Source organism: Zingiber officinale, chromosome 1A, assembly GCF_018446385.1.
Source record: "Zingiber officinale cultivar Zhangliang chromosome 1A, Zo_v1.1, whole genome shotgun sequence".
Taxonomy (NCBI): Eukaryota; Viridiplantae; Streptophyta; class Magnoliopsida; order Zingiberales; family Zingiberaceae; genus Zingiber; species Zingiber officinale.
In genome coordinates this window covers 36,174,061-36,192,935 of record NC_055987.1, presented here as the reverse complement: position 1 = coordinate 36,192,935, position 18,875 = coordinate 36,174,061, and positions in this window count along the sequence as shown.

The window sequence follows — 18,875 nt, the reverse complement described above, 5'->3', positions numbered from 1 at the left end:
TTGAAGAAACAACAAATGTAAAATTTGAAGAATCCAAAGAAATCCTAGGACAAACCCAACTCCTACCAATTGAGTTCACTCAAGGTAATCAAGAAGAAACCAATCAACCCTTAAATCATGAAGAAGAAGAACAACCTCAAGAAAATCAACCCCCTAGAACTATAAGAGTGAACCCAAACCATCCAACTAATCAAATAATTGGTGACCCAAACCTGAGGGTCTAAACTAGATCATCATTTAGAAATCTAAGTCAAATGTCTTTAATCTCGAATATTGAATCCAAAACTGTAGCTGAATCCCTACTTGACCCAGACTGGATCATAGCCATGCAAGAAGAACTAGCTCAATTTAAGCGTAACGAAGTCTGGGACTTAGTACCACCACCCAAAAATAAGAAAATAATAGAAACAAAATGGGTATTTAGAAACAAATTAAGTGAAACTGGGGAAATTACTAGGAATAAGGCTAGGTTAGTTGCCAAAGGGTTCAGTCAAGTTGAAGGACTTGACTATGATGAAACCTATGCCCCAGTAGCTAGATTAGAATCCATTAGAATGTTACTAGGTTATGCGGCCCATAAGGGATTCAAACTATACCAAATGGATGTTAAGTCTGCCTTTCTCAATCGGTTAATAAAAGAAGAAGTTTATTTAGGTCAGCCTCCTGGATTTGAAAGTCTAGAACACCCTATGTCTTTAAATTAAAGAAAGTTTTATATGGACTTAAACAAGCACCCAGGGCATGGTATGAAAGGTTAACCTCCTACTTAACATCCAAAGGATTCAACCAAGGTCAAATTGATCCGACCTTGTTTGTTAAATCATTAAATAACGATATATTAATATCACAAATATATGTAGATGATATAATATTTGATTCAACTAACTCAGATTTTTTAGAAGAATTTACTAATCTAATAGAACAAGAATTTGAAATGAGCTTAGTAGGAAAATTAACTTATTTCCTAGGATTACAAATCAAACAAACAAATGAAGGAAATTACATTTATCAACACAAATACACTAAAGAATTACTTAAAAAATTCGGAATGGAAAATACAAAAGAAATTAAAACACCCATGACAGTAAACACAATCTTAGACAATGACCCAAATGGAAAACCAGTTGATCTAAAGTATTATAGGAGTGCAATAGGTAGTCTACTTTACTTAACTGCAAGCTGACTGTAACGACAGAGTTCTATAAGTTCTTAAAAATATTTAGAAATACCTTTAAAATATTCTAGAGATTTTTAGGAATTTATAGAGTATTTTTATGCAATTTTTGGAGTTCGTTTGGTATTTTTACCAAGAGGAAGAAGTTAAAAAAAAAAAAAAGGGGGAAGAAAGAAAAATGTTGAAATTGGGTTTTGAACCCAAGACCTCGGGCTTGACCCGAGCCTTAACCGAACTCAGACAACCAGCTGGTCCACGGCTGTTTTGTTATAATTTAAGGGTATTAAATATGATTAAGCAGTCTTAAGAAACGAAATAAAAATTCCGTTTAAAAAGGAGCCGAGGACGGCTCGAACCCAAGACCTTCGGGAACTTATCTTTACAGCAGACCAAGCGCGCCAGCTGGTATTTCGTAAACAAATTAATAATGAATTGGTCTTAAGCAGTAGTTATAAAAGGACAAGTTAAAGAGAGGGTTAAGTTATATTCTTTTCTCTCCCGTGACCTAATTCCTTCGACCTTCCCTCTCTCGCGTGACAAAAGCAGCCCGGGCGGAAACAAGCCGCAGCTAGGGCATCCCTCCGGCGGCCGGCGAGGGGCGAACTCCGGGAGTTCTTCGTCGATCCGAGGTCGCTCGTCAAGAAGGAAGCCATGAGCGAGGAAGAGTCCCCGATTTCAAGTTCACCCGAACCCTAGAAGCACTAGAAGGTTCCTCCTTCGGCTGTGAATCAAGGAAACGAAGGTAAGTGCTTCCTCACCTACAGAAGAGTAGCTTCGGATCTTTGTTTTGATTTCTTGCCTAAGATGTACGTTTGGACGGGTCTTGATTTGAGTTCTCGTGATGTCCTGCCTTCTTTTGAGAAGTTTTCTGATTTCCCCGAATGGATTTGGGTGTTTCAGGGTAATCTGATTTCATCTAGCAAGTATATTCTTTTAGAAATATGAGAGGGTGTGATCCTATTATGGTTGAAGGATGAATTGGGGACTACTGTTAGGGCACCATGGTTGTGTTACTACCTTGTTTCCTCTGATTTCTGTGTTGTGAATTTGGGATGAAATGTTTCGACTTTGGTGTTTTCATGGCTTCCTTGAAATGGATATGTGTGCATAGAATCAGGTTCTTGAGTGTTGCAACCGTGGTGTGGTTTTGGCCTTGGTATTTCTACCATGAAGTTTTCCTTACACTACTGGTTGGTTGAATCATGGTAAGTAGAGATTTGGATTGGTGGTGTTATTAAGAATTTTCTGCAAACTTGTTGTGATTTGAGGATTTTAGCTTTTCGAATCATGTGGGATTTGAGATGGTATTGTGTAGTGTACTGGTCTTCAAAGTGGTGTCAGTTTGATGAATTGAATTGGAGTGGTTGCCTGGCTAAGTTACATAGTACTCCATGTGTGAGCTTGATGGCTGAAGAAATGATTATGTGGCTTAGTGCATGTGTGGTGTTGATTTTAGGATGCAGTCTTGCTCGGTGTAGGTTGTGGAGGTTGTTAGCATGAGTAGGTAGTTAGATTTCTTATTGATTGAGACTTTTCCTTTAAGTATTTAGTTTCTTTCAGCAAGTTAGATCCCTTGTTTCTATGGCAATGCAGATTCTATTTAATTGCTATTTCCATTGAGCATGTATGGTTTTCCTTAAACTTCCCGTTTTAGTTTGTTGAGTACCCAGTTTAAGTTTGTTATGTGTATAAGCATTAGTGCAGATTTTTATTAAGTATTGGTGCAGATTTTTATTAGCATAATAGGCAGATTTTTAGTTCAAGCATTTCAAAGTTAGAATTTGCTTAAACGTTTCAGTTTGTAAGAAGCAATCTTTTATTAGAAGTATTAACAAGTATAAGAAAGATAAAGAAAAGAAAGAAAAGGCCGAGGCCTTAAGTAGATCCCAAAGTCAAGACTTTAGGGATTTTTGGCACATAATGTGCCTATTAAAATTCCAAAGCATTTAAAGAAGAAGTAATTAAGATTATAAGTATTTTACTTTTAAGAAGAGGCTAGTACCCGACTTCCGAGGTTGTCGTTAAACAAATCCAGGTGTCCAATTCCGAGGTCTTGGCCCTGGTAGACCGAGGTCTGCTCTTTTAGGATTGGTGGCTCGCTACCCCAACCTATTAGGGAACGCGCATAAGATGGTACTATGCCTGGGCCCAAGAAGAAGTTGATTATTATTTTGAAGTATTATAAGTATAAGTTTTTGAACAAGTAAAACGAGTTTTACATAAACATAAAGTATTAAAGATTAAGTTAGAACAAATGAAATAAGTTTCATATGGTTCTAAAAATCAGTAAGTTTAGTTCCTTATTCTACCATGTTTATCTAGTAGATGAGTAGTTTTCATGTTTACTTATTAGATGAGCAGCATGATTAACTATTAGAACTACATGAGTAGATTCCTTAGCTTTTCTTTGCTATTAGTTTGACATGAGTAGTTATGTTTATGCTTTATTTCTTTTTAGAGCATATAGTTTCTAGTTCTTTTCGTATACATGCACATTCGTGATTTTGTGAGTTAGATAGCGCTTACTAAGCAAATTTTGCTTATAGACTACACTTCCTCTTACTGCAGATAAAGGAAAAGAAAAGATTTAGCAAGGAAGGCGACAAGGTGGCGCGGATGGTGTGTGATGCCAGGACTATGGAAGCCTTGGGACTTAGTTTAAGAATTTATTAAGATTGCCATTTATTAAGAATGTATTAGATGAGTCATTTAGTCTTCCGCTGTTAGTTAATTGTATGTTTTCATTTTGTTTCCACTATTCATTACTTGCATGATTTGATTTCATTAAACTGCGTAGTGATGTTATTCCTTTTGTGTGTTTGATATGTGTTCCAGCCGCCTGTGGCTGTGTATATTATGTTATGTATTAATGATTATGGTCACCGGTACAAGGGAGACTCTGCCGGAATTTTTCGGTAGGGTTTCCATGTGATTCTTAATCATACCGGTTAAGTAGAGTTAGTAGTTAAGTAACAGTCATCCTTAGAGAGTAGTAGTAGTAAGAAGGGTGGTTGTTACAGTTGGTATCAGAGCAGTTCCCATTCTCCAGCATCACACATCAGCACCAACCTTGCCGTCTTCAAGTAAGAAAGTATTTAAGTTTTCTTTTGTGCTTTTCTTATTATTTGCAGTATAGAGTATTTGCTGAGAAATGTTTAAGTAAGATAGAAGTTCTTGATTTCTTTTGTTTACATATGTATATATGTCTAGAAAGCGTAGGGACGATTTTAAGTTTCTCTACATAACTAGATGTCAAGAAGAGGACGTCCCCGTACCGTTCATACTGAGGACCGAGCACAGGAGAACGAAGAGCCCAGAGTAGCTGAACCAAATCTCTCTGAAGTTGTTGCTCAACTCCAGAGACAAGTGGCGGAGCAGCAACAAGTAATCGTCAATCTGATGGCAAATCAGCAGCCAGTCCCTCCCACTCCTCCAACTATTAATGTGGAAACTCCAGGGGTAACTGAGGTTCCACCAACCGCCTTGGAAGTCCCCACAGCACCTAGAAGACAAGAAACCTACCTGATACAGTGGTTGAAGCTGAAGCCAGAAAGTTTTTCAGGCACGACTGAGCCCTGGGATGCTCAGGCTTGGTTCAAGACACTGGAGAGCACCATGGAGCTTCTTGACTGGCCAGAAGTCGAGAAGGTCAAGTGTGCTTCTTTCTGCTTATCTGGAGATGCCCGTATGTGGTGGGAAAGAGTGAAGAGCAAGAGAATAGTCAATCAGATGAACTGGGCTGACTTCGAGACGGAGTTTTACGAAGAATTCTTTCATCAACGAATCACCAACAAGCATTATGAGGAGTTTATAGAATTCAGACAAGGTGATCTGTCAGTGGAACAAGCAGTCAAGAGGTTCAACAGGCTGGCTCGCCTCTGCCCAGAGTTAGTAAGTACGGAGAAGGAATGAGTCAGACTGATGCTTAGGATGTTGAGACCAGTGATAGCACTTAATGTGAGTAGTGGAACACACCAGCCTCAGACTAGCGAAGAGCTGGTCAGCAGAGCATTAGTCGCTGAGCATTATTTGAACAACATCAAGGCGCAACGAGAGCAACACAAGCTAGACAAGAAAAAAAACAAGACAGTGGAGAATCAGGGACCCCAGTCAAGTGATCAGAATTGGAAGGGCAAGGGTAACAAAAGGAAACAATGGAATTTTGGAGGTAGCCAAGAGGAAGGCCCAGCAAACAAGCAGACCAAGTTTTCTCCCCGTCCTAAGTGTGGAAGAGTACATCCAGGAACCTGTCTTTTGGGTACATGTGATCAAGAAGGACATCTAGCTAGAGCATGTCCTAACAAGTTTAAAGCACCTCAGCAACAGTTAGTGCAATATAGAGACGAGCCTGCACAGTTACACCACATGACGACATCGCTAGAAGGACCCTGTCTCAGTCAGGGACGGTTGGAAGCTCCACCCGATCCAACCAATGCCAGAGTATTTTCTCTTACTAGGGAAGAAGCTGCCGGTGCCCCATAATAGTCACAAAATTATTCTAAGTTCGAGGACGAACTTTTTATAAGGTATGGGGGATTGTAACGACCTAATTTTACTCATTCGGAGTTCTAAAAGTTCTTAAAAAATTTTAGAAATACCTTTAAAATATTCTAGAGATTTTTAGGAATTTATAGAGTATTTTTATGCAATTTTTGGAGTTCGTTTGGTATTTTTACCAAGATGAAGAAGTTAAAAAAAAAAAAGGGGAAGAAAGAAAAATGTTGAAATTGGGTTTTGAACCCAAGACCTCGGGCTTGACCCGAGCCTTAACCGAACTCAGACAACCAGCTGGTCCACGGCTATTTTGTTATAATTTAAGGGAATTAAATATGATTAAGCAGTCTTAAGAAACGAAATAAAAATTTCGTTTAAAAAGGAGCCGAGGACGGCTCGAACCCAAGACCTTCAGGAACTTATCTTTCCAGCGGACCAAGCGCGCCAGCTGGTATTTTGTAAACAAATTCATAACGAATTGGTCTTAAGCTGTAGTTATAAAAGGGCAAGTTAAAGAGAGGGTTAAGTTATATTCTTTTCTCTCCCGTGACCTAATTCCTTCGACCTTCCCTCTCTCGCGCGACAAAAGCAGCCCGGGCGGAAACAAGCCGCAGCTAGGGCATCCCTCCAGCGGCCGGCGAGGGGCGAACTCCGGGAGTTATTCGTCGATCCGAGGTCGCTCATCAAGAAGGAAGCCGTGAGCGAGGAAGAAGCCCCGATTTCAAGTTCACCCGAACCCTAGAAGCACTAGAAGGTTCCTCCTTCGGCTGTGAATCAAGGAAACGAAGGTAAGTGCTTCCTCACCTGCAGAAGAGTAGCTTCGAATCTTTGTTTTGATTGCTTGCCTAAGATGTACGTTTGGACGGGTCTTGATTTGAGTTCTCGTGATGTCCTGCCTTCTTTTGAGAAGTTTTCTGATTTCCCCGAATGGATTTGGGTGTTTCAGGGTAATCTGATTGCATCTAGCAAGTATATTCTTTTAGAAATATGAGCGGGTGTGATCCTATTATGGTTGAAGGATGAATTGGGGACTACTGTTAGGGCACCATGGTTGTGTTACTACCTTGTTTCCTCTGATTTCTGTGTTGTGAATTTGGGATGAAATGTTTCGACTTTGGTGTTTTCATGGCTTCCTTGAAATAGATATGTGTGCATAAAATCAGGTTCTTGAGTGTTGCAACCGTGGTGTGGTTTTGGCCTTGGTATTTCTACCATGAAGTTTTCCTTACACTACTGGTTTGTTGAATCATGGTAAGTAGAGATGTGGATTGGTGGTGTTATTAAGAATTTTCTGCAAACTTGCAGTGATTTGAGGATTTTAGCTTTTCGAATCATGTGGGATTTGAGATGGTATTGTGTAGTGTACTGGTCTTCAAAGTGGTGTCAGTTTGATGAATTGAATTGGAGTGGTTGCCTGGATAAGTTACATAGTACTCCATGTGTGAGCTTGATGGCTGAAGAAATGATTATGTGGCTTAGTGCATGTGTGGTGTTGATTTTAGGATGCAGTCTTGCTCGGTGTAGGTTGTGGAGGTTGTTAGCATGAGTAGGTAGTTAGATTTCTTATTGATTGAGACTTTTCCTTTAAGTATTTAGTTTCTTTCAGCAAGTTAGATCCCTTGTTTCTATGGCAATGCAGATTCTATTTAATTGCTATTTCCATTGAGCATGTATGGTTTTCCTTAAACTTCCCGTTTAAGTTTGTTGAGTACCCAGTTTAAGTTTGTTATGTGTATAAGCATTAGTGCAGATTTTTATTAAGCATTGGTGCAGATTTTTATTAGCATAATAGGCAGATTTTTAGTTCAAGCATTTCAAAGTTAGAATTTTCTTAAACGTTTCAGTTTGTAAGAAGCAATCTTTTATTAGAAGTATTAACAAGTATAAGAAAGATAAAGAAAAGAAAGAAAAGGCCGAGGCCTTAAGTAGATCCCAAAGTCAAGACTTTAGGGATTTTTGGCACATAAAGTGCCTATTAAAATGCCAAATCATTTAAAGAAGAAGTAATTAAGATTATAAGTATTTTACTTTTAAGAAGAGGCTAGTACCCGACTTCCGAGGTTGTCGTTAAACAAATCCAGGTGTCCAATTCTGAGGTCTTGGCCCTGGTAGACCGAGGTCTGCTCTTTTAGGATTGGTGGCTCACTACCCCAACCTATTAGGGAACGCGCATAAGATGGTACTATGCCTGGGCCCAAGAAGAAGTTGATTATTATTTTGAAGTATTATAAGTATAAGTTTTTGAACAAGTAAAATGAGTTTTACATAAACATAAAGTATTAAAGATTAAGTTAGAACAAATGAAATAAGTTTCATATGGTTCTAAAAATCAGTAAGTTTAGTTCCTTATTCTACCATGTTTATCTAGTAGATGAGTAGTTTTCATGTTTACCTATTAGATGAGCAGCATGATTAACTATTAGAACTACATGAGTAGATGTTAGGATCTTAGATGGCTAGAGGGGGGGGGGGGTGAATAGCCTCTTTAAAAACTTAAACACAATTTCTACAAGGAAACTTGTTAGCACAGCGGAATTAGGAAACTAAAACAAAAAGAAACAAGGACACTAACACACGAATTTACGAGGTTCGGGGATAACTTGCCCCTACTCCTCGGCGTGTCCGTAAGGTGGACGAATCCTTGATCTTCGGTAGATCGCACCCCGGATAAATTCCGGCTAAAGATCCTCCTTCTCGGTGGAGTTACCTCTCCACAAAGTCTCAAGAAATATATATGTTAAAGCACAAGACTTACAGAGCTCGGTGGCAAAGAAGAATGAACTAAGCTTACAACCACGCAAGGATCAGTGGAAACAAGAACTCACAGATCGCAGTTTTTCACACGAGAGCTCAAGAACGATCAACAGAACTTTTTCACTTTCTTGCTTGCTTCTTCTTGTTCTTTACTCTCGCTGTTTTCTGCTTCTTAAGCCCCTGTTCTCTGCTGTCACGGATCGTGGTAAATCTACACAAAATCATCGCTGCAGCCAATCCCTTTTCCTCCTTACCTGGTCCTCTGAACTCACACCAATGAAATCACAGTCTTCACTAGTGTCTTCTGAGCTCGAACCAATCACCAGGAGTAAAGCGGATCGCAGCCAGATCTCACCAGTAGCCGTTGATGCTTCAAATGCACCATGCGCCGCGAATCACAGCAGAAAGTCCATTTTTCGTATTCCTCTTATGGACTTAATTTGAAATTATGCTTGGAATGGTGCCTGTAATCCTGCAAACTCAAAAGCTAACAGCACAGAGGTTTATATCACATGAATCAGACAAATCAGATGCAGTGGAGAAATCGCAGAACATCGAACAAATCAGATTAGGTGTGGATCGGTCACCAGACCGATCCATGGACCGATCAGGACATATCCTGATCGGTCCACAGATTACCTGATCGGTCGTGGAGACCGATCAGGCCGCAGCTGGATCGGTCTCCATGACCGATCCTTCCCTCTTCTCTTCGCAATAGCATCTTCTGATCGGTCTACAGACCGATCAGATTACATTCAGTGTGCTACTGAGTGTTTCCTGATCGATCCACAGACCGATCAGATTACTCAGTGTGCTACTGAGTGTTTTCTGATCGATCCACAGACCAATCAGATTACATTCAGTGTGCTACTGAGTGTTTCCTGATCAGTCACCAGACCGATCCATGGAAACTCAGTTTTACAGCTTCACTGGATCGGTCTGCCAACCGATCCACTGTCTTATGTATCACTGGATCGGTCTGCCGACCGATCCAATGTACCATGGAATCATTCTGACCTAATTCGGTCCACAGAACGAGCTCCCGAGCCCTTTCTGACCTAGTCCGGAGAACGAGCTACCGTGCCCTCTCCGACTCCGTCAGGTCCAGAGAACGAGCTACCGAGCCCTCTCTGACCTAGTCCGGAGAACGAGCTACCGAGCCCTCTCCGACTTCGTCAGGTCCAGAGAACGAGCTACCGAGCCCTCTCTGACCTAGTCCGGAGAACGAGCTACCGTGCCCTCTCCGACTTCGTCAGGTCCAGAGAACGAGCTACCGAGCCCTCTCTGACCTAGTCCGGAGAACGAGCTACCGAGCCCTCTCCGACTTCGTCCGGTCCAGAGAACGAGCTACCGAGCCCTCTCTGACCTAATCCGGAGAACGAGCTACCAAGCCCTCTCCGACTTCGCGTGCCAAGTTTCCAACTTGGACTTTTCCCTTCCACTCGATCAACCTTGATCATTAATTAAAACGAGTTTAATTAACATCTGATACAAACTTAAATCCGTGTCAACATCAAAACAACAGCCAGGTCAGACTGTATCAACAGTAGATTCCTTAGCTTTTCTTTGCTATTAGTTTGACATGAGCAGTTATGTTTATGCTTTATTTCTTTTTAAAGCGTATAGTTTCTAGTTCTTCTCGTATACATGCACATTCATGATTTTGTGAGTTTGATAGCGCTTACTAAGCAAATTTTGCTTATAGATTACACTTCCTCTTACTGCAGATAAAGGAAAAGAAAAGATTTAGCAAGGAAGACGACAAGATGGCGCGGATGGTGTGTGATGCCAGGACTATGGAAGCCTTGGGACTTAGTTTAAGAATTTATTAAGATTGCCATTTATTAAGAATGTATTAGATGAGTCATTTAGTCTTCCGCTGTTAGTTAATTGTATGTTTTCATTTTGTTTCCGCTATTCATTACTTGCATGATTTGATTTCATTAAACTGCGTGGTGATGTTATTCCTTTTGTGTGTTTGATATGTGTTCCAGCCGCCTGTGGCTGTGTATATTATGTTATGTATTAATGACTATGGTCACCGATACAAGGGAGACTCTGCCGGAATTTTTCGGTAGGGTTTCCATGTGATTCTTAATCATACCGGTTAAGTAGAGTTAGTAGTTAAGTAACGGTCATCCTTAGAGAGTAGTAGTAGTAAGAAGGGTGGTTGTTACACTGACATGATATTTTATTTGTAGTTAGTATGTGTGCTAGATACCAAACCTGTGCTAAAGAATCCCATTTGACTCAAGTCAAAAGAATTTTTAGATACCTTAAAGGAACAACAAATGTACGAATTTGGTATCCTAGGACCACCAACTTTGAATTAATAGGATATTCTGACTCAGATTATGTTGGGTGCAAATTAGACCGCAAAAGCACAAGTGGTGGATGTCAACTACTAGGTCCATCACTTGTTAGCTGGTTTAGTAGAAAGTAACATTGTGTTGTGCTATCTACAACTGAGTCAGAATACATAGCCATAGGAGAATGTGTAGCCCAATTATTATGGATGATGCACACCTTAAAAGATTTCAACTTAAATATCACAAATGTAAAAGTCTTAATTGACAATATTAGTTCAATTAATTTAACAAAAAATCCAGTGCATCATTCAAGAACCAAACACATTGAAATTAGGCACCATTTTATTAGGGACCATGTCACTAAAGGTGATATTGAACTCAAATACATTGAGTCCAAGTTAAATTTAGCCGACATACTTACCAAACCACTCTCTGAAAGTGAATTTAGTAATTTACGTAGAAAATTAGGAATGTGTTTAATAGACTAGGATTTTCAAATTACAAAATTGTTTTCAAAAATGGTTATTTTTTTGGCTAAAATTATTTCTATTCTTATTTTTCAAAAACTTCCCTATTTTTAGATTTTTAAAACAGTTTTAGCCTTAGACTAGTTCAAAGTCCTTAGAAAGCATGTACCTATAGGACTAGTTTTTGAGCATCTCACCAACACCCTAGGCTTACCTTGCTTGTGTTTAACAAACATAGAAAAGGGGTGAGGTGCATAGGCCACTTGCCTAAGACTTAAGATTCTTATTTCAGTGCATCAATATAAGTCTGGGCGTTAAATACAAGATATACATTAATCAAGTTAAGTTATTAAATTTAAACTTAACTTGACTAACCTAGTGAAAACTACTGTCTTCTGACAGTCAGTCAGTAACTAACTGGTTAGACTTTTGACTTGATGTCAGGTTTAGGGGGAGGAATAAAATCAAAATCTTTAAAGTTCAAAATTACTTAGGTTTTGGAAAACAATATCTTCTCAGTTTTTGAAAATTCGATTCTACTTAGTCTTTGAAAACTGAGCTTTTCTAATATTTTAAATCATGCTTTTGAAATTAGTACGTTAAACTTTGAAAATTTAATTTTGGAAAAAGAATTTTACAAAATTATTTTAAAAAACTCCTACTACTTCATTTTGAAACATTATTTTGATTTTAATTCCAAAAATGTGATCTCACTTTACCAAAATTAGTTGTGACAAACTTTGAAAACTAAAAGTAAAGTTCAAAATCGTTTTTCTTAATGTTTGAATTCGATTTAACTTCACTTCATTTTGAAAATAACCCTGAATCAAGTTCTGAAAAATTGGTCGTACTTAATTTTGACAATTTGATTTGACAAAATTAGTTTTGAAAAATACTATCAACTTAGTTTTGAAAATTATTTTAGAAAGTGATTTTTTAAAAAAAACTTATGTTTGAAAACTTGAATTTTTAACTTTGACCTTAAAAACTATACTTGAAAAATTAGCTATCTTTCAAAATTACAAAGTTATAAATCAGCTATCTTTCAAGACTTAGTTTTTTTTCAAAGATTTAAGAAATAAAAGCAAAATAATCTATGTTTTAAACTCCCCTAGATTAACTTGGCATTATTTCCTACTTTGTCTGAAGTTTGTATTTATGCTTACTTAATCCATGCTTACTTTTGATGAATGCAAAAGGGGGAGGGTTAGGTGGTTAAGTTAGCTAAACCAAACTGAAAATACAAACTAACTTAAAAATTACATAAATGCATGTTGTTACTTGTTTTTTCTTGCATATGTTTTCACTAACTTAACCAGGTTGTCATTCAATCAAAAAGGGAGAGATTGTTGGTGCGGTTAGCACTAACGATTTAACCCAGGTTTTGATGAATGACAAATAGGTTAAGTTAGGTTTGTCATTATCTAATGCTTTGATCGAGTATGCAGGCTAAGTTCAGACAGGTCGACGGGCTGACCGGATGTCTGGCACGAAGTCCAAGCGGATCAACGGGCTGACCGGACGCTTGGTGAGAAGTCCAGCTAGGTCGACGGGCTAACCAGATAGCTGGCATGAAGTCCAAGCGGGTCGACGGGCTGACCGGACGCTTGGCACGAAGTCCAGCTAGGTCGACGGGCTGACCGGATAGCTGGCACAAAGTCCAGACGGGTCGAAGGGCAGACTGAATGTCTGGCAGGTAAGTAAAGGTAAGTCACTGGAGGAGAGTGACTATGAGGACGCATCCCAATTAAGTGACAGTAGGCGTCGGTCCAGTTTAGGTCCATTTTGGATCCCTAAATTGAGACCCTGACTAGGTTCTGATCTCGGGATGACAAGACCTAACTCATAAATCTAGATAAAATGTCTATACATATATTTTTCTAACTCTATTTTGTAGATACAAATGTAGAGCTTCAAATTTTACACGTGTAGCAACTGACAGAGCTTGATTCCGAGTTCGGATTCAAAAGTTATGACCTTCGGAAGATGACTGTTTCAAACAAGTAGTTGGAGATGACTCGGATCAGCCAGATTCGAACTCTCCTCATCTGATCCGAATTTTTGGGATCTGATAAGCACTGGAGACCCCTCCAAAGGACTATAAAAGGAGGGGGTGAGCAAGCTTTAAGGACACAACTCTCAGAACGAAGAATCTGCTTCCTTGTGCTCCTGCTGTGCTGCGATCTCCGACAAGTTTTTCCTTTCTGTTCTAAGTCTTTTTATTGTCGGTAATTTTTCCTTATTAGCAATATTGTACTTAACTTATAAAACAGATTTGCAATTGATTAAGGATAAAATAGATTCGATCGGTTTTAAATGAATTATGGTATTTTCTTGAAGAAACCTTCTCTTTCCTTTTTTTCTCCCTTTCCTCCCCACATACACTATAGCCGCAGCTATGTTATACACCAACATTGTGTCGTAGCCTATCCCTCTCTATTATTTTCCCTTCATCTTCTTTTCCATTTCCTCCTTATTATCTTCACCAATGGAAATAAACCTAGAGTTTTTTTTATCAAGCACAAAAGCACTATTTTCCTCTCCTTTATCTTGTCACACAAGCAATAAATGTAACATCACCTGTTGCCCTCTTCCAATAACAAGTGTAGCCCTCAACCTTCGTATCTTCATCTGCTTCTCATATTTTCACTATGTGTATTTTTTTGATAGACTTTACCAACGTTTACTTCAACAATTATTAATTACGAAGTAAAATATGATAATTATTTGGGTTATAAAATTGATGAAGTAAATATCATTTTAGACTATGTAGGTTAAAAAATACAAGCCTCACTTCTAATTTTAAGTAACATTTTAATTAATAATATTTTTGTCATAAGATAATAAGTCACAAAAAAAAATTATATTTTCTAAGTGCTAAAGTAATAAGTTTGAACTAGTTAAAATATTAAGTTCATGGCGAGGAGAATGAGGTGAGGAAATGTTGTTTTTATAAATATAAAAGAGAAAGAAAGAATGACAAGGATTTGAAAAAGTTGTATTTGAAAAAAAAGTTATGCAGACTCACTATGAGGACTGTCTACAATGTTCTGTAGCAAAATGTTCATTAAAAATTTTGTATATAGTATTATTTCTAAAAGTGTATAGTATATATTAATTGTTTCCGATTATTAAATAACTAATATATATAACAAAATTATATACTCGATAAATATTACATTCTTTCTATATATATGATAATACATAATTGAAAAGTAAATAAAAATAGTAAGCTTTCTAAAAGTGTATGACCACTTTGCTACTAATTATAGGATCGGTTATGTTATTTGTTATATTTTCTTTTAATTTAATTGTACTCTCCTATTTTCACTTCTCGGAATGATATATATACTCATCTTACTCCACTATTACAATTACACAATAAATACAAAATACAAAAAGCTCAAAAGTTATTTAGCACTACATAATGTCTCGAGTTTCAATTCTTTGTGTATTTCTTTTGTTTACAACTCTATGCCTTGCAAGTAAGTAAATACCATTTAAATATTCCATGCAAATTTTATTGAATTTATTTTTTACCTAATGTTGACTATTTTTTTTTTTTGGTTAAAATTATAGATCGCTCTGATGCTACCAATTGTTGTTCGGAATATAAAAAATGGGGTGATAGACAAAGTTGTAGAGGTGCTAGTGATACTAGTGCGTGCAACACTTGGTGTTCAAATTCATGTAGAGGAGGGGAATGTAAAGTACGAAATGGACACCAAGTTTGCCATTGTTATTGTTAATCATAGTGTAAAGATGGAGAATAAATTATATTATCCATCTTGATTGGTGAAATAAAATTTGATACTACATGTATTTTTATTTATTTAAATTGTATACATATTATAAAAATAATGTATATGTTGAAGAAAATGTTATATATATGTAGAATTATCATCGCTAGAGGGATGAATTGCCATTTACATTGTCTTTGACTATTTAACACATGAATAGTTTGAATAATTTAAATATATATAAATAAAATAAGTAGTGTACAAATGAAAGGAACAATACAACATATTATCATGACTTGATATACAAGTTCCAACTCCATGACCTATAACTCTTAGGTGGATGAACCCGGATGATACTTTTTATTTTCTCCTTTCTAGACACCTTGTGGACACCCTAAGTTCCTCTACACTGAACCTAATGTCAGTGTTAGGGGTGCTAGAGGAATCAGGCTCAGTGGCTCTTCTCTTAATACTACCAACATAAATAAATGATATATTTTTACCATAATAATGACAAGTTGAGTTTAGGGTCTTACCAAAACATTTTTTGGACAACTAAAATAGGAACTAATTACCTAGGCTATGCAAGACTAGATCGAAATTAAAAATGGGGAAGAAATAGCTCTGAATCAAGCTTTGGAGGTGTATTGAGCTGAAGCCTCTGGTCCCCCTTCTAAAATCATGTTTGTTCACCCAAAGGTGTTCCATGTGCTTGAACCATCTTTGTCAGGTTTCTGTGTGGCAACATTTCTGGGAATTTGGAGAATGTTGAGGCACCTTCATCCCAAACAATGACATTTTGGGTAGGCTTTTGGGGCGCGATTTTGTGGCCTTCCTAGACTAGGGTACGAGCGCCAATATTTTAAAAAATTTGAAACTTGAAAATGGTTTCAGCACCTGGATCTATTCCAGATTCTTTTATCGATAATATTTTTATTTCAAAAAATTAACTTAATTTTGAATATTCTATATTTTCGCACTTAGAATGGTTCTTGAAGAGAATTTAATTTATAATGTTTTGATCAATTTTACCTTAGTCTCCATTTCACACATTTCTAGATTATTAATCGAGTTAACCTAAAGGTTTGGTGTGTAACACCCCAAATTTTCTTATTTTGAGTTCAAAAAGTTCTTATAAATATTTATAATACTCACTACAACAAAAACCCTCATAGACATCGGTGGAACAACAACAGTTTTAAGCAAAAACTGATTTCTTTGAGTATTTTACACCGGTTTTTCCAAAAACCGTGTCTTTGAGTGCAGATTTTCACTCATAGACATCGGTTTTTTAGGCGATGTCTATGAACGCCTTTTTTTTCGTTAATAGACATCGATTTTAACAGCGGTTTTTAAAATCCGATGTCTATGATCCAAAATTTTGGCGGACTTTCTTAGCGCACTTTTTTTTGGGCTTTTCCTCGCCCACCATAAATTGAAACCTTAATCCTCAAGCACCGATCCCGCACCTCAGGCTCTTTCTTTTGCCTTCCGCTCCTCAGGCGCCAATCCCAGCTCCCCCTGCCAACTGCACTCCTCCCCAACCCCCGGTGTCGTCCCGCAAATCGAGTTCCTCCCGCACTTTCGCGATGTGCCTTTTCTCGAGCGCCAGGCACTCTTTCTCGGCAACCGGATCTGCTCTGTGCTCTTCGACTTCTCTGACACGCTCAAGTCGGCCTGCGAGAAGGAGGTGAAGCGGCAGACGCTGTCGGAGCTCGTCGACTTCGTGCAATTCGGCTCCGGCCGGCTCAACGAGCTGGTACAGGAAGAGCTCGTCCGACTGTGTCTTCATAAGATCGACTCAGTGTGATGTGTATGGCCAGGTAATGTATCATCATAAGATCTACTACTTTTTCTTTTCTGTAGCCAAGGGATTTTATATTTTCCCCCTTTCTTTGTGACTGGGAAACAGGAGAAGAACTACCGTGAAAGGGTGATGCTGATATACGACGGCCTACATTATGATGCATTAGTTGTATGTCAATTTTGTGGTCGTCTCAGAAAAAGACTATCACTTTCCACATTTCAGCATAATAGCTAACCTAACCTGCTTTGTTGTAATTCAATATATGTTTCTTGCAGAAGTCTCCATATGATGGGGCGCGTGAAGGGTTTGATCAAACTGTTTTTTCTGTTAGAAGTGACCATTCCATTGGACCTATGGAGAACTTTGAACTTAATCTGGTTAAAGATGCCCAAAAGTAAGTGTTTTCTGTAAAGAGATCATCTTCTTCTCTTCAGTTGCAACAAAATTGGCCTTAGATGAGCATATCAAATTCACTGAGCTTCTGTTGTAATATTATAGCTACTTGAGGTTGATACTCAATTTGCATCATTTAGGCAAGCATAAATAAATTCATTTGAAGCTACAATAACCTAAACAATATGTACTGAAAGCCACAAGATGCACAATTTTGTTAGCATTCTCAAAGCTTGCTATAGCGATCAAAATACTAATGTTTTATTTTAGTTTCTTTTGTTTAAGAGAGGAGTAGATTTAAACTCAAGGCTTTGACGACTTCTATGGCTCAGATGGACTAGGCTAGTTGACACCTTTAAACTCTTCACTATATATTTGATAGATTTTCTTATCTAGTTCAGAAGTTATCCATTGTAATCTCTTTCCTTCTGATTTGGGTATCCGACTGTGTCTTCGATCTGTTGTATGTGCGAAGCTCATGAGTAATGTAGCACATTAGGAATATTACATCACATCTGCTTGTTCTAGCCCATGCATAGTTTTGTCTTCTTTCTTCTTTCTGCTTGCGAGTTAGTATTTCTTGACCCGCTTTCTTCCCTAGATCTCTTCAATAGACCTCTTTCTTCCCACGAGGTTCAGATTGCCGCAGGTCCTTGGGAGTGTTTGGCGAGCTAACTTACAGTCACTGCATGAAGGAGTGCTTCAACGATGAGAGATGATGATCCAAAGAAAAGCAAGGTTTTTTTTTGTAAGATGAAAAAATAATATATTTCTCTTCTTTAGTTCTGTTTTCTTCATCTCTAAGATGGTTGATTTGGGCATGCTTTATTCCCTCAGTTTCTTGGGAGCAGCTGTCTTGGTCCAAGGCCTTTGTTAAAAAATGGTTCAACATCAAGAGCAAAGGTCAGGATAACCATGTCGATGAGATTGCTAGCAAAGGTGTGCCTGATCTCTTCTTCTTATTCAATTCCAGTTTATTTTAATTTTAATACAGTTAGAATATTTTTTCTAGATTGATTATTTTTGTTGGTCGTCGTATTCTTTTGTTGTTATGTGTTTGGTGCTTTATGATTTGTTTGTTTATGATTGTGAACTTGTTTTAATTGATTAAGGGTATAATTGTTATATATACGTATTGAGAAAATTAGATATTCATTAAACTATTCCATCCTATAAATACTCCCTCGGAGCCTCGTCCTCTACCACATCCGTGTCTGAAGATCACGACGATCTCTCTCTTTCCGATCCCGATCACTACGCCCTCATCACTTCCGATTCCTTCATCAAGGTAAAAGCATCGCACTCTCGGTTCTGGTTCCTGCTTTAATCTCTTTTAGTCTTGATTTTGATCATTTACTTGCATTGAAATCATTAAACTATTCATGAATTATCGATCTACTATAGTAATGCTGGTGAACTTGATGAAGGACTTGTTTTTATGAGGTCTTGTTAAGTGATGAAACCTTCTACATTGCTTTAAATGCAAGTAGTTGGTTGATTATCCAATTAGTGCCCTGTAATTTGTATATGGTTCATTAGTACCACAATGATTATGCGAGCATAAAAATGAAACAATAACATATTTTCCAACTTGTCCAGTAATTTTTCATTCTTTAATTTGTTGGATACAAGTTCAATTGTTAATGAACTTCCATAATAGGGGAACAAATGGCCATCTTTTGGATTTGCAACTCTATTTGACGTCAGCTATCATATTACTAAACCTTCATTCTGATA